At 35.8% G+C, this 13,832-nt stretch overlaps 1 protein-coding gene across 3 annotated transcripts in view; it reads right to left on the reverse strand.

The window, feature by feature from the left end:
* The window catches only part of MACROD2 (mono-ADP ribosylhydrolase 2), an 880,037-nt gene that overhangs the window by 675,024 nt on the left and 191,181 nt on the right, over nt 1-13,832 (reverse strand). The gene's annotated exons all lie outside the window — the stretch shown is intronic.

Consider the following 13,832-nt stretch of genomic DNA (forward strand, 5'->3'; position numbering starts at 1 on the left):
TTTTAACATGTACTCACTTAAGTAAGAGGCATCATGACACAAAATGGTCAGACAGCCACGACTACATACTTTTCTGGTCAGACTGTAAACATTACACAAGTTTATAAAACTTCATCCAAAGCACCTCACTTAGCTATCGCTGTCACTTGCAAGACGCAGCAGAGGTGAGAGCTTATCTAACTTTAAATACCTGAAGCCAGTTAACACAGGCTTCAATGAGAAAAACAGGCACATATTTGGTGCAATTCCCTTGGTGTATTTTAAGTATTGGCTTCAGGATGAGACATGCTGCAGTACAGCAGACCCTGCACATCTCCAGTACTATAGAAGGAGTCTCGACCTCTAGATTTGGAGAGGCAGATCTTACCCTCTTTCCTTGCAGTCTGCCTCAGCGCAGAGAACAGATGCATTAGAAGCATTAGCATCATAAGTAAACAGCATTTCTACAAAGCTCAGGCTCACCTCTAAGGAAAACACTGTTTTTTTTTTCCTTTTTTAAAATGAGCCTGTTCATTGAGCATAACGATTTGGCCCTTAATGAGATGTTTATGTCCCTGGATTCAACCAGAAATTGCCAGACTTCACCTGACTGAGCATCTCAAAGGACTAGATTTTTTATTCTGATCAACACACAGGAAAAGCAGCACCAGCACAGCACTACGAAACAAACTCCAGGAGAGCCGGTCTCTTCTACCCAGCAAACTCACTTCTTGCTCTAAGCAACCAAATTCCTTCCAAAACTCTTCTGGGGGATGGAGGAAGATCTGGGAGGAAAGAATTTAGGGTAAGCCTAGTTTCTCATTATGAAATGAAATCTCCAGTTACTAAAAYGTACAAATTTGAATAATGAGTATACCAGCATGTTTGACAAGTATGAACTGGAAGTGAATGTTTCAAATTTCAGCCTTCTTAACAAGTCATAGGGCTTCTCAATATTTTTTGACTGAATACCTGGACCAGAAATTCTGTCACAAGTGCTGACATTTTCTTCAGCGTCCTCTATATGACAACGTCCTTGCCAAAAAGTAGGATTATTTGAAATTTTTGAGCTGAAGAAGTTCACCTCAAATGAAACTGAAAATCTTCCTCCACTATTTCCCAAAAGATATAAAAAGTGAAAAAAGGATGTTGCTTACATGGATGTTTACAGATGTAACAATGATTTTTTTTCCTGCTGTCAATTCTGTTGAATTTAAAAAATAAAAATGATGCCAATACCATATTTCTGTGATGTCTCTGGAGATAACAGGCTTTTAGCTTTGTTAACAACATAGCTGAATAACTCTGGTTACTTTTAGTTGGCATATACTCCTCTGACRACATTTTAAAACTGTAAATTCTTCCGAGAACATGTCTTTGTCAAGTATTAATGGCATTAGTAACTTAAATTGACATCTATGTCATGCAGCCATACATCTGTCAGTATAATAAAAATAGACTTTCAAAAGATTACTTGATATTGTCTGACTTTGGCAGCAGACGTTTGAGCTTATTTTTATGTAAAAAGATCAAATATTTTTGTCAATACTTTCTAATTGGGAAATTTACTCAAGCYGACATCTTTATAACCAGCAATGTCATGAGATGCAAGACGCTGTTGCCTCAGACACCATTTCCATTCATCAATAAAACATCGCAACAGGCAGCATGTGAACAGAGTAGCTTTAATCTACAGAACAGGAAGCCACATCTCTCTGCATATTTCGTGAGACATCCTTACCTGTCACTGCATTTTGTTTGATCTTTTCTCAAGAAAGCAGGGAGAACAAAGGAGGAATGTGAGCTAGCAGCCATGCCCCGTACATTAAACCATTTTTACGCAAGATGTGCTCCGGTGGTTTACAGTAAAAAGTTTAACGCTTTAGGCTTAAAGATCATGAAGTAATTTCAAAGCATATATAGCAAAAGAATACAGCTACATACACTGGGGGTACGGTACAGTCACCACTGTAATTAACCTTACCTGAAGAATTACCTCGCATGCAAAGTCACTACAATGAGGAGAGAGAAAAATACTGCTGTAACAACAGGGTCTTTAAGCGAGTTTTGCAGAGTTATTAAGTGCCTCAGGATGCCAAGAAGGGCCTAGTGGAAACTCAGAAAGCCTCCCAGCCTACGAAGTAGGATCAGCTCAAAACATTTAGGCAAATTCCTCTGTTAGCATCTTCAGACACCTACATGCCTTTCGTAAAGGCGGCCTTCAGGTGCTTCCTGGATTGCCGTGCGCATGCAAGGCCGCGCGAGAAACACTCCCCAGCGCCGGCAGCAGCAATTCCCTCCACTGCTTTCTACCATCCAGCCAGTTTCTACAAACAAGTCACCTATCTCTAAACCTTTATCATCTCAACAGGTAAATGTCACAGTTACTATTTAAAATCTCTCCAACATAAAAGCAGATCCAAGAAACTGAAAAATACTTCAGCAAAATTGTTCACACACTTCCGCAGACCCCGCCTGAAACCTCTTTTTTTATCAGGCAAAACAGCCGGCTCGCGACTACCTGCTTCAGCAGCCTGCCTGCCGCCGGCCCACGCAGCTCTGTGGCYGCACAGGACCCCTGTCTCCTTTCATCATGGGTAAACGTACCAGTTTGAAGCCCTCTTTCTGAAAAGACAAGATGCCTCGAAGCACAAATTAATGGGTCCAATTTGTTTCTATGAAGTTTCCATCGCCTGTGGCGGTCAAATGGGATGTAAATGAAAGCAACCAGCATTTTCAGTGCCTGACTTTCTTTCTTAGATCCTGAAAGTGCATACTGCAAATTTGTTCTGGTTTAAAGATTAATAAAAATCTAACAGGAAGCTTTGCGCAATTAAAAGTAGAGGTTTTCTATTTGGACCTAGTAATAACGGCTTTGCCGTTTATTCGGGTGATACAATCTGTGCTGTTCTACTCCTTGCTCTCACAAACTCTCTACAGAGACCAAATTGTTTTAACTAAGTTTTGTCATCTTTGCAAATGAAGTAGTCATTACCTTAAATTTCAAGCTTCTAAAGGCTATTTCATAGGTAGATTAAGCAAAAAACCATTAGTACACTAATGAGACTTTTGGAGTTGGGTCTGACAAGGAAATTGCCTTTGCAGCATTTTGAATTCAATACAGAAAGAACAACTGTCATAACTTTTCAGCTTTTTTTCTTCCTCTAATACATTACCAACTCTAATTATACCATACTTTTATTCAAGAAAACTATTTTTAAAATATATACATTACACCCATTAAGCTTAATCAGTCACATACAAAACATCTCTGAAATCTGATACCAAGAGCAAAAAAAAATAAATAAAATAACCCTACGCAGGCACAAAACAAGACAGTAGTCACTTCTATCAGTATACTGTGAAAACAGTATCAAAAGAAGCACACAGCTATCAATTGAAAGCATATCTTCAAACTAGAAGGATCAAAATGACAGGTTTTTACCTCATAATGAAATACTCTGATTACTCTAAGGCAGGCTGAGAGAAAAATAATGGAAATTTAAATTGTCGAACACATGCTAACTGACAAAAATACACAAGAGATAAAGCATTTGGCACAGATTACATACTAAACATTTCCAAAGAAATTTCCATACACACTGAAGTTTAAGCTCCACCTAAAGAAGAACCCTAAGTTTTACAGTAGCCTGAGAATTCAAGCTACCATAATTGCTTCTTGGTTGGAAAGACAGTCAATCATGGCAAAGAATGTAACTTAAAAGAACACCTCAAAAANAAAAAAAAAAAAAAAAAAAAAAAAAAAAAAAAAAAAAAAAAAAAAAAAAAAAAAAAAAAGGAACTTTTTAAAGAATAATATTCACCAGGAAATACTAGAATCCTCAATCCCAAACAGAACTCAGCAAAACATTTTTAGGTGAAATCCAGAAAAACAGGAGTTCCATCCTTTTCATCAATAACATGGTATCTATTCCTAATTAAAGAAAAGGAGATACAAAAGAAAAAGGCTTCCCACTCCCACCTGTGAAGAACAATTAGAAGAACCTGTTTTATGAGGCTGATCTCATCCTTGGAAGGGAGAAGATGACAGGTGTGTTGAATCAGAAGCTGTAATTTGAAAGGGAAGGAAATAGAAAAGGGCTAAAACTAACTGCTAGGTACAGAATCATGTACCATCATGCTCTGTGTGAACTTCATTTTGGAAGGCACAYTGTTTTTCATGTTTCTCTCATTCTTCATAGCAAACAGGAGAAATGCACAAAGCAGGCATAATTTCATTCTAAAACACAGGTAGAGAAATTGTAACATAAAGTATCAGCTGCTAAAAAGAACTATGAATTAAGATTTCATCCATTTTCTGTGTCAATTTGTGGTTTGCTCAACCACTTGAAGTTGCCTTCTAGATCATCAAGTTATTTTAAAATAACTTAAAATAGCTGTGCTGAAATGTAAAGCAAAAGCAACTACTTCAGGGCAGAATAGTGAGCAAAAAATATTCAGGTTTACTACAGCCAATTCTTCATCTCATAATTTGGATCATTTGTGTGGTTTCTAAATGTAACATTAAAGGAAATCAAAGTGCTACAGTATGTAATTAACCCTTTCTCATAAAGTTATCATCAATATTTAAAAGCGTACATAAAACAGTAAGAGGTAGTCCTAGGTTTACTTGCACTATGACAAAAGCAGTTCTATTAGTAATTTTTTCAAAATAATTTGTGGAATTTATACAATTCATGCATTTTTCCAATATTCCAGAAGTATTAGAACATATTATGTGGAATATAGAAAAATTAGAGTTAAGYTCTTTGTGCTTACTTTGCTTTTGTCTTTTCAAAATTACAACCACCTCTGGACCTCCAAAAGTCTCCACACATACAAGATCATCACTGTATGTTAGTCATTTAACATTCGAACTAAAAACTACAAGACTTCATTTCAATTTCCTTTGTTAGGAAATAATCGTAAAAAAATTTATTCCTAGAAGTGAAATAATTTCTTTGTTGTCTGATTGCAAAAAGTTTGAAGAAAAAAACAACTATCTTACGAAAATCAAGAAGAAATCAGAAGGTAATAGAAACTAAGATATTTCAGCATTGAAGTATTAATATTCAATATTCAGCTTTCAAAATGATAGAAGACCATGGCTTATTATGAAATCAAAGTCCACTGTTAAAAAGAAGATACCTGGGGCCTGACAGCAGAACAGAACATTACTCCTGAGCGTGTCTAGTAGTAAAAGGGAGCCTGTGGTATAGGCACACCCCATGGCACTTCCATTTTCCTCCAAGGCATTCAAAGCAACAGCAAGCCTAGCTACAGCTCCAGGGTTGACATCAGTCAGCGCATTTCAGAAAAAAATGAACTGCCTTCACTGTTGTTTTTGCTTAGGGAATTAACACACGTGAACAATATTAAGTTAACAAAAAAGTACCTCATTCCCTATCCAAATAGCCCTTGCACTTTTTCCAGCTATGCAGACAAGACTTTACTTGTAAATTTTTCTGCAAAATTAGAGGAAGGCAAGGTGTTACCTCACTACTTTTGCAAGAGCAGCCCGAAAGGAAGATTTTGACAATGAATTATAAGCTCCTGCAAGCAACTAGCATAGACATGTAAGATTTGAAGACCCTGCAAGTAAAGCAGTGAAGTAAAGTCTACTTGAAAACATATCCAACTGAGCAAATGCAACATTCTCTGCACATGAGTATGATATATAACCTCGCTAATGACCATTTCTTTATATAGCCTGCAATTAGAAACAGCTCCTGCTGTGGTCAGTGTGAGTCAGATTACAAGAGAAACTCAGAATCTGGTATAGAAAAACACAGAATCTATTTTGCTTTACCTTTTTGATCTTAAGTATAGGCTTATACTGCTGCTATCAGGCTAAATATTTTTGTAATGGTAACAGTCATAAGTTGCTTTATAAAGAAAAGGAAAATTTAATAAATTAGATAGTTTGATTAAACCAGGAATAATAAGCTACAGGAAAATATGGAATATACATCTTAGCACTGTCCATAAGAACATTGTCCTAAAATCTATCTGTATATTATTGTCAAATATACTACTCATACTTTATCTTAATTGAGTATTGCAGAAAGATAAAGTTAAAAAGATCTTGAGAAGACCATAAGAGATATTAGGAATAAAGTGTAGCCATCAACTTATTGTACTAGAGATACCAGGTATCGCCCCTTTTATGATAAAAGTAAGTATGCTTAGTGAGAGATTGATGAGCCTCTCCATTTTACTGTACCATAATAATTTATCCATGATAAATCTTAAAATTGAAAAATATAATCCAAAATTAGAAAAAATAAAGGAGCCCCCCCCCCAATAATTATTTTTATTGTTACCTTACCATTTTCACACGTCCTGAAAACTTAAAAAACTCCTCTATTCAGGAACTTTAAAGAAAAGTGAGCTCACCAGCAATTAAAGCGATGTGAAGGCCTGCTGATATTTTCAAAGGCATGGCGTAGCCAAGAGCCTAGACGAAATCAGTAGGAATGACAGGATTTCAGATTGTGTGGGACAATTCTTTCCTGTCAGGTTGTTGGGGGTTTTCTAATCGCAGCTACTCAGAGTTCATGAGATAGCTCACCAAATGTCAGGTTAGCGCCATACTGTCTAGATCCTTGCCTAGCAAACAGTCAGAGCCATGCAACATTATTTTCCTGACTGTCACCTGTGTACCTGCTCCTTGCCATGGCCCCCATGTCTGAGTGCGAAGTAAGGTAAAGAGTCAGATAGTTTTGTTRTCCGCTCAATACAGCTCCTTAAAACAATGATTACAGGCGCTTCTAAGTTACAAAGAAGATTAAAGCTATTATCAAAAAAAAAAGAAAAAAGAGAATTGCCACAAATAGGCACTTCYGTTATGAGAGTGTGTACTCAAGCAGGTAGTACCTGGCAGAAACAGTATTAAGGCTTTGATGAAAAATTTACTGAGGTTAGAAGGAAGAGAATCTTTCATTTTCTCTGAAGGACAACAGGATGGTAGATTGACTGCACTGACATGTGTTAATAATGCCATGCAGAAAAAGAAATATTCAAGCAACAGCAGCAAATCAATAACTTTATCATTATGCACTGAAGAGTCATCCCTAAAGTTTCCCATATTTGCTTTCTGCAAATGTTGATATGGTTGCCAATATCAACCAGTACTCATGCTACCATCTCATGCAGCACTACTTCCAGTTAGACACATATTTGAACTCTCCAGAACAGATGCATATTTTGGATGTAAATCAGAAGACCACATTTAGAAGACTGACTTTCCTAAAGAATCAATGGAGACAGGTAGGCACTATCAGCTGGTAACGCAGAACACCTGTTACCTGAACCCAAGGCAGATGATACGAATTCACCCCCTTGTGGCAAAGATCCTTTTGGTGAATTTACAATTACCACCACAAGTAATCCCACCACACAAGCTTTTAGCTATGCCCCTACCTAAAACCACAAGAACTGCCTGTACTTGCTGTTTTTGCTAACACGTTCTTTCACTGCTTCTACTAGCAGTTTGCCCRTTGTCTCAAGAGCAGTATCACCATGTTAAAGAAATAAGTAGATAACACATTTACCCTTTGCCTGCACTAAAACTCATTTCCAAGCTTTTTTTTTTTTTTTTTTTTTTTTTGACATACCACCTAGTTGCTAGAAGTAATTCTGACTGAACGCTTCAACATAAGGACTGCAGTATCCTAATCACACTGACAAGACAAGGAATAAAAGTGAAAAAAACTTAGTCATCTTTTTCCCAAGTGCTGCATTGTATAGAACTCAACTATATAGAGCAACTTTCTAAAACAAAGATATACGATACATTCTTATTTTAACAATTGTTATTTCTACGTATCATGTAAATTGAGCARCTTAAAAAACTCCAAGCCTTCATAYGGACCTTTTGCATTCAGGTCCATTAATATGTACCCACAATGATTTGTTCCATATCCAAGAAACAAAAAGAGGGATACTATAATCTAATTGGTGTATAGCAAATACTTAATTTCATTATTCTAATGATAACATAATTTTGAAGCAGCAGAGTACTTCTGAAAAAATGTTTTGAGAAAATAAAGGCTGAATTATGCACAATAGGAAACTTTGCCTGTATGAATACAGTGTCCAGTAAGATGCATATTACATGCATCTTACGCTATGTGTGAACACAGCTGTAAGGCAGACAAAGTATGGTTTTGTAGCTGCTCAGAGAAGAGGATGATGAATCTTTTTTCCAGCTCCATATGAAATGACTTCTCTAGTAGCAATTACTAGAGACAGGCCCCAAAACACCAGTCACAGGCTCTAACCCTCAGTGAAAAGGAAATCAAACGACAATTTAAAGAAACCTACACTGAACATGGAAAATTCTGTTTTCTCTTGGAAAACAACTACAATCACCTCATATTCTATAACCACCTCAGCAAAGAAATGGCTGAGTGGATAGTTAGAGAAGAACTGCATCTTCTGCCGATTTTCTGAAGCATCAGGTAGACAAGAACACCAAAACATTTTTTCTGATTCTTATATCCACGATAAATTTGCATTCCAGCTAATGTGTGTCACAGATATTAAATACATAGCATAAGCTTATGCTCATGATTTGTAGGAAGACATGCCCTCTTAATTTATCTCCTTAATAATCCTTTGACCTAAGAGTATCACTCCTACTGATACATATAACTGACAGAAAYAGTACAAAAATGTTGGCAGAATTTATCAGGGGAAAGAAAAAAATCTATTACTCTGACTGCAATAAATAACTTTGCAGGAGTACGGCTCTTTACTTTTCCTGAAATTCCAGACAGTCTTTCTTCTATATTTCAAACAAATTAGATCTACTGCAATTAATGATTATAGCTTTTCCTTCAATCAGCCCATATTCCTCTAGGAAATTAACTTAGCTATTAAAAGCCTAAAGACTGGAAAGGAACCTAGTTAGTTAGATGAGTTTCCCCTCCCCTATATTGCCTGTATAATCAAATGCAGTTTCCCCACCAGTTTAATTCTAATCAGTTTAATTACTGAAAATTACAACAAAAAATCCCCTYACTTCTCACACCAGAACAAAGAAGGAATGCTTCATGTGGTAGTACAAGAATACTGGGCAGAAGTGGTTTGATACTGCACTTGAGGAAGAGGAAGTGATTGAAATTAAAATCAAATTCAAATAATCTCATGACAACAGCTATTCAAATGAAGAATGTGGAAACAGCAAGCCACAAGTCAAAAATAAAACTCAGGGCTATTTACAAGGTGTGAAACTGGGGAAGGGTTTATTACTTCAGTATTGCAAAACCATGATTACATTGGTCCTGTCCAGCTCTAMTGCCGACCTAAAACTGTATTTCCTACTCAGCGTTCAGGTGTATGTTTGCTATTCAAGGCAAAAGAAAAGTAGAACACGCACTGCCCAGAATGTCTTTCCCACCAGAAGAAGGAAGTTGTAAAACTCAGGTGTAGCAGAGCTCTCCATGCAAGCAGAGAGRAAAATTAGGCTAGGAGCCTAGCATCCTTTCTTGTTAGGTCTCTAAACCAGAAGTATTCCAGCTGCTCACATGGAGAAAGGAACCAAAGGAAAATATGGAGATAAATATCTCAGGTGTAGGAAAACACTTTAGTGGAACACAAATTGAAGAATAACACCAGAAGGACAACAGATCCTAGTGAAGAAGTCCTGGATTGAGTTGAAAATGAAAGAACTCCTAAAACAGAAAAAGAGCGAAAGAAAAAGCATAACCTGCTAATGGAAACACTTCTTTCACATTGTATAAAAATACTGAGATGAAAAGTCTCCTAAACAATTCTGTTACCTTAAATATATATTTACACATACATTTGTATATGTGCATATCAGTAAGTATGCATGTGACTGTTTTCCTCTACTTGATTTTCACAGTCAAAGCATTTCTCAGTCTTATAAAACTCTCTTTAGAAACTGATTTTTTCATTATGTTTCTCTTCTCTTGCCAGAAAGAAACTTACATGCTGCTCAGAAAAATGCAATGGTATACAAATTTATTTCTTTTAAAATACACAAAATATCTATTCTTTCACTACATCTTATTTTAATTATTTTCTCTTTTTGACCAAAATGGCTTTATGATACACTGGGTAATTTTAAGGACCTAAATCAAGTCCACCTTAAATCTTCTCTGTGAACATGACTAATCCCAGTAATCTCATTTAAAATGCTAGTTTACAATCTACCAATACTCCAAAGTCATCTTATCTGTACAAGAAAGTGGTAACTATTACTGGAAGACGTTCTGGTCACTACAGAAAGTAGGAAACCAGCTGCCATAAAATAGAGCAACAGAGACAATCCCTCACCTAAAAGGCTAAAAATATTACAAAAAAATCATTTTCTTTCTGCTGAATTCACCAATCATCCAGTTTTGTATTTTATAATATATCCAGTGGAAAAGAGAAATAAATTCTGTTTTAATGCAGACAAAATATGTCCTCCAAAAATAAAAACAGTCAAATCCAAGACAAGTTTTTAACTAATTTATTTCACTAATCTTTCAGTAATTAAAACTGAGGATGGAAAAAAAAAAAAAGCCTAGCAGTATTTAGCATCCTGGAATTTGCAGAGAAACATGGGAAGGTGACGGGCAAATCATGTATTTTATTTAAGAAATAATTTGTAGCTTTTAAAAGCCCACTTCTTTGCAACACAACATATACACTTTTTAACGGGCTCTTTCTATTCCAAAATACTTGTAGCCATGAAATCTTTAAAAGAGCCCTTAGTTTGTAAAGAACTGCATAAAAAGTGTAATCTTCCTCAGTAAACACATCATGCCTGCATCTAATTCTACTGTGCTCTTCTGAAGGGACTATCTAATCAACAATATCAAAATGTAAACTTATGTAAATGCAGTGACTTATTCACAACCTATGTTCAAAAATACCAAGCTTTCAACATTTAGAAGACTGCAGTGATACTGGGATCAAGTATGTCTGGTAAGACAATGCATTTCAATAGAAGCTTTTGAAAGTTCTAGGTTGTCTTTAAATGAGATGTCTTCATGTATCCTGAGCATTCCTAACTGCTTTATCATAAACAGTTAAGAGGGCATTTTATCCAGTCACTTGCCACATTTTTCCTCAACTTTTTTTCTCTTCAAGATGCACAAAGCTTATAGAGCATGTAGTTTGCAAACCCTTAAAAATTCTGACTTCTGAAATACTAACAAAACTCACTGATTTAATAGGGCAAGAATCTAAACTTTAAATGTTCCAGAAGCATAATCTATTTGTACAACTTCACCAACTGATACCTTTTTTGCCTCATCCATTCATGATAAAATTTATTTCTCCTCTACAAGATCAACAATTAGAAATCTGACTAGGAAGACAGCATTAGAGAGAATATAAGAAACATTAATGAGAAGGAAACAAATGGAGGCAAGAATTGTGAGAAAGGTATGTCTGCCAAAAACTTTGCCTGTTTGTCTGTATTTCTCCCCCAGAAGATGTATCAAAACATCTACACTGTATTTTTACTGGTCATGCAAAAATGCTTGGGTTATATCTATGAGACATATACTTTAAAAGAAGTATATTTATAAAAAACTGCAATAGGTCCTAAAGAAAGTTTTACAAAAAGCACAAAAAGCAGTTGCGCACATTAATGGGGGATGTTCAACAGTCTCAATAATCTGATACTCCCATCCTGCATACATTTTCTGTTACAAATGGAAAAAACTCACTATCAATGCCCACAATAACTGTATCTCGTAAGACAGCATGAAGTCAACTGTTAAAAATGTAATCAATTGATATATTCCACCATTACAATCTCCAAATTAATCTTTAAAAGAAACAAAGTATATTTGTTGTAAGCAMCTAAGATAGTCCTTTAAAATGAAAGAGCTAAGTTAGAAAATGAAACATTCATATTAATTTTATAATGGAGAGAATATTAATACCTATTCTATCACTGCCACCTCAGTGAAGCTGAGACTTGAAATGCATTCTGTTCTGAGAAACATCTTTTCATAAATATAAATTCAACCATTGGTGGACCCAAAGGACTCTTAAGAAGAATAAATGCACTTAGCTTTTATTTCCTATTCTTCAAAATCAGTAATTCTGCAGGGTGCCCACTTGGAGGTTCAAGCTCCTTTCATACAACCTATCAACCTCCCACAGGACCCAGCCGAAATTCCAAACTGTGTGGAACGTTCTAATGCCACAACCACCGTAAGTGTCAGTACTTACTACACAGTGAAACTTCAAAAGATTAAATTCTCTAATCTGAAAAATACAGTAGAAGCAGAATCCAGAATGTGTCATAAATACAGCTTCAGAAAACAAATCTTATAGCTCAGCAATTTCACTTTTTACTGTAAGGGATGTTATGACAGCCTCACAGTGGATTCACATTTAAATATAACTTTAGTCCCCTCTTGCATTCTCTGAAACATCCATCACTGTAACTTTAGCCTTTTCATAATTTAAATGAATAATCTTCAGCTCCTAAATATTGCTTTAGTCTGTTTTGACAGTCAAAATTAATACCTCTTGCAGTTACCGAAGGAAGTAATAAAAGTCCCTGTTATCAGATGCTTTGACCTTCTCCTCCAGCCAGTTATTCATTCTACCAAATAATGTCCATGGGTTTGCTCCTTCTGGTCTCCTTACCCAGTACCCTTGCYATGAAAAAACCCAGCCTGTCAGTCCAGCTGGAACAGAAGGGAATTAGAAATTTGGGAAGTGATGTGGTACAAGTACAACAGCCTGGCTTGTGACTCGGTACATGCTGACCTTGGGCCTCTTCTGTCCTAAACTAGGCTTTGAGAAACAAGGCTTTAAATTAAACTTTGAGCTTTGAGAATATGGCCTCACTGAGAAGTTCTTCATTTTTAGAAATGACATCTAAAGATAGAAGCAGGTGTTTTCACAACCGATATAGAGAAGAGTATCTAAATGATTCTAGTGCAATCAATTTAATGCACTTTGAAAGAAAACAATATAGGACTAGTGCTAACAAGATGAAAAAAAGAGTGGTACGTATTTTTCTGCCACAGCTGGGTTATTTGGGGGGGTTTTTTGTTTACTTCTTGTTTACCTATTAATACAGGAGTTGTTTCATRCATACATACTTTGGATCTTGGGACTTTTGACCTAAACTGGGCCAACTGATCGAGTGGGGAAAAAACAACGCAGTGGCTTTCTCCACCTGAACAAGTTTCTCAGAGTGGCCAGTCACAAACTGCTTTCCAAGCCAATAACAAAGAGCATAAGAAGAACAGAAATGTTGTAATACTATTGCCATCCTGGAAAAGTATTTTTCCATATATGCACTTTCATTAAGTTTGTCATCAAGATCATATTCAGCTAGTAAATCTTAAATACAGACATGGGAGACATAAAACTGATGGCCATCAACTTTGTTAAACAGTGATGATTAAAAGCCAACAAGACATATCTGAATGTTGCATTATTTCCCAAAATAAAAAYCATATTTTACCAATCTTAATAAAGATGACTGGTGAATGGGTTAAGAAACTTCTTTCATCTTTACCTCAGTGATTGATGATAACCATCTATGAGTACCTAGTCAAGTATTCATGTATGAATACATATACAAGTATTAATTTACTAGCATCTGCAAGTTTTCTACCTCCTCAAAAAAAATAGTGAAAAGGATTACATTTTCCAGCTTAATATATTATTTTAAAAGCTTATTAGAAAGAATAAAGTTCATTATGAATAATGCAAAATACTGTTCATTCACATTACCTGTTCTGAAAGACTAGAAACCGCAAGAAAACTCTCTACATCCAAAAGGAATATTTTTGAAATTACCTTTTGAAAGTAAATTATCATTTTTCATTTTGTTAAACAAGAAATACTTTGAACGAGTACTC

This window comes from Rhea americana, unplaced genomic scaffold (genome assembly GCF_003343005.1).
Source record: "Rhea americana isolate MKP2758 unplaced genomic scaffold, rheAme1 scaffold_223, whole genome shotgun sequence".
Taxonomy (NCBI): Eukaryota; Metazoa; Chordata; class Aves; order Rheiformes; family Rheidae; genus Rhea; species Rhea americana.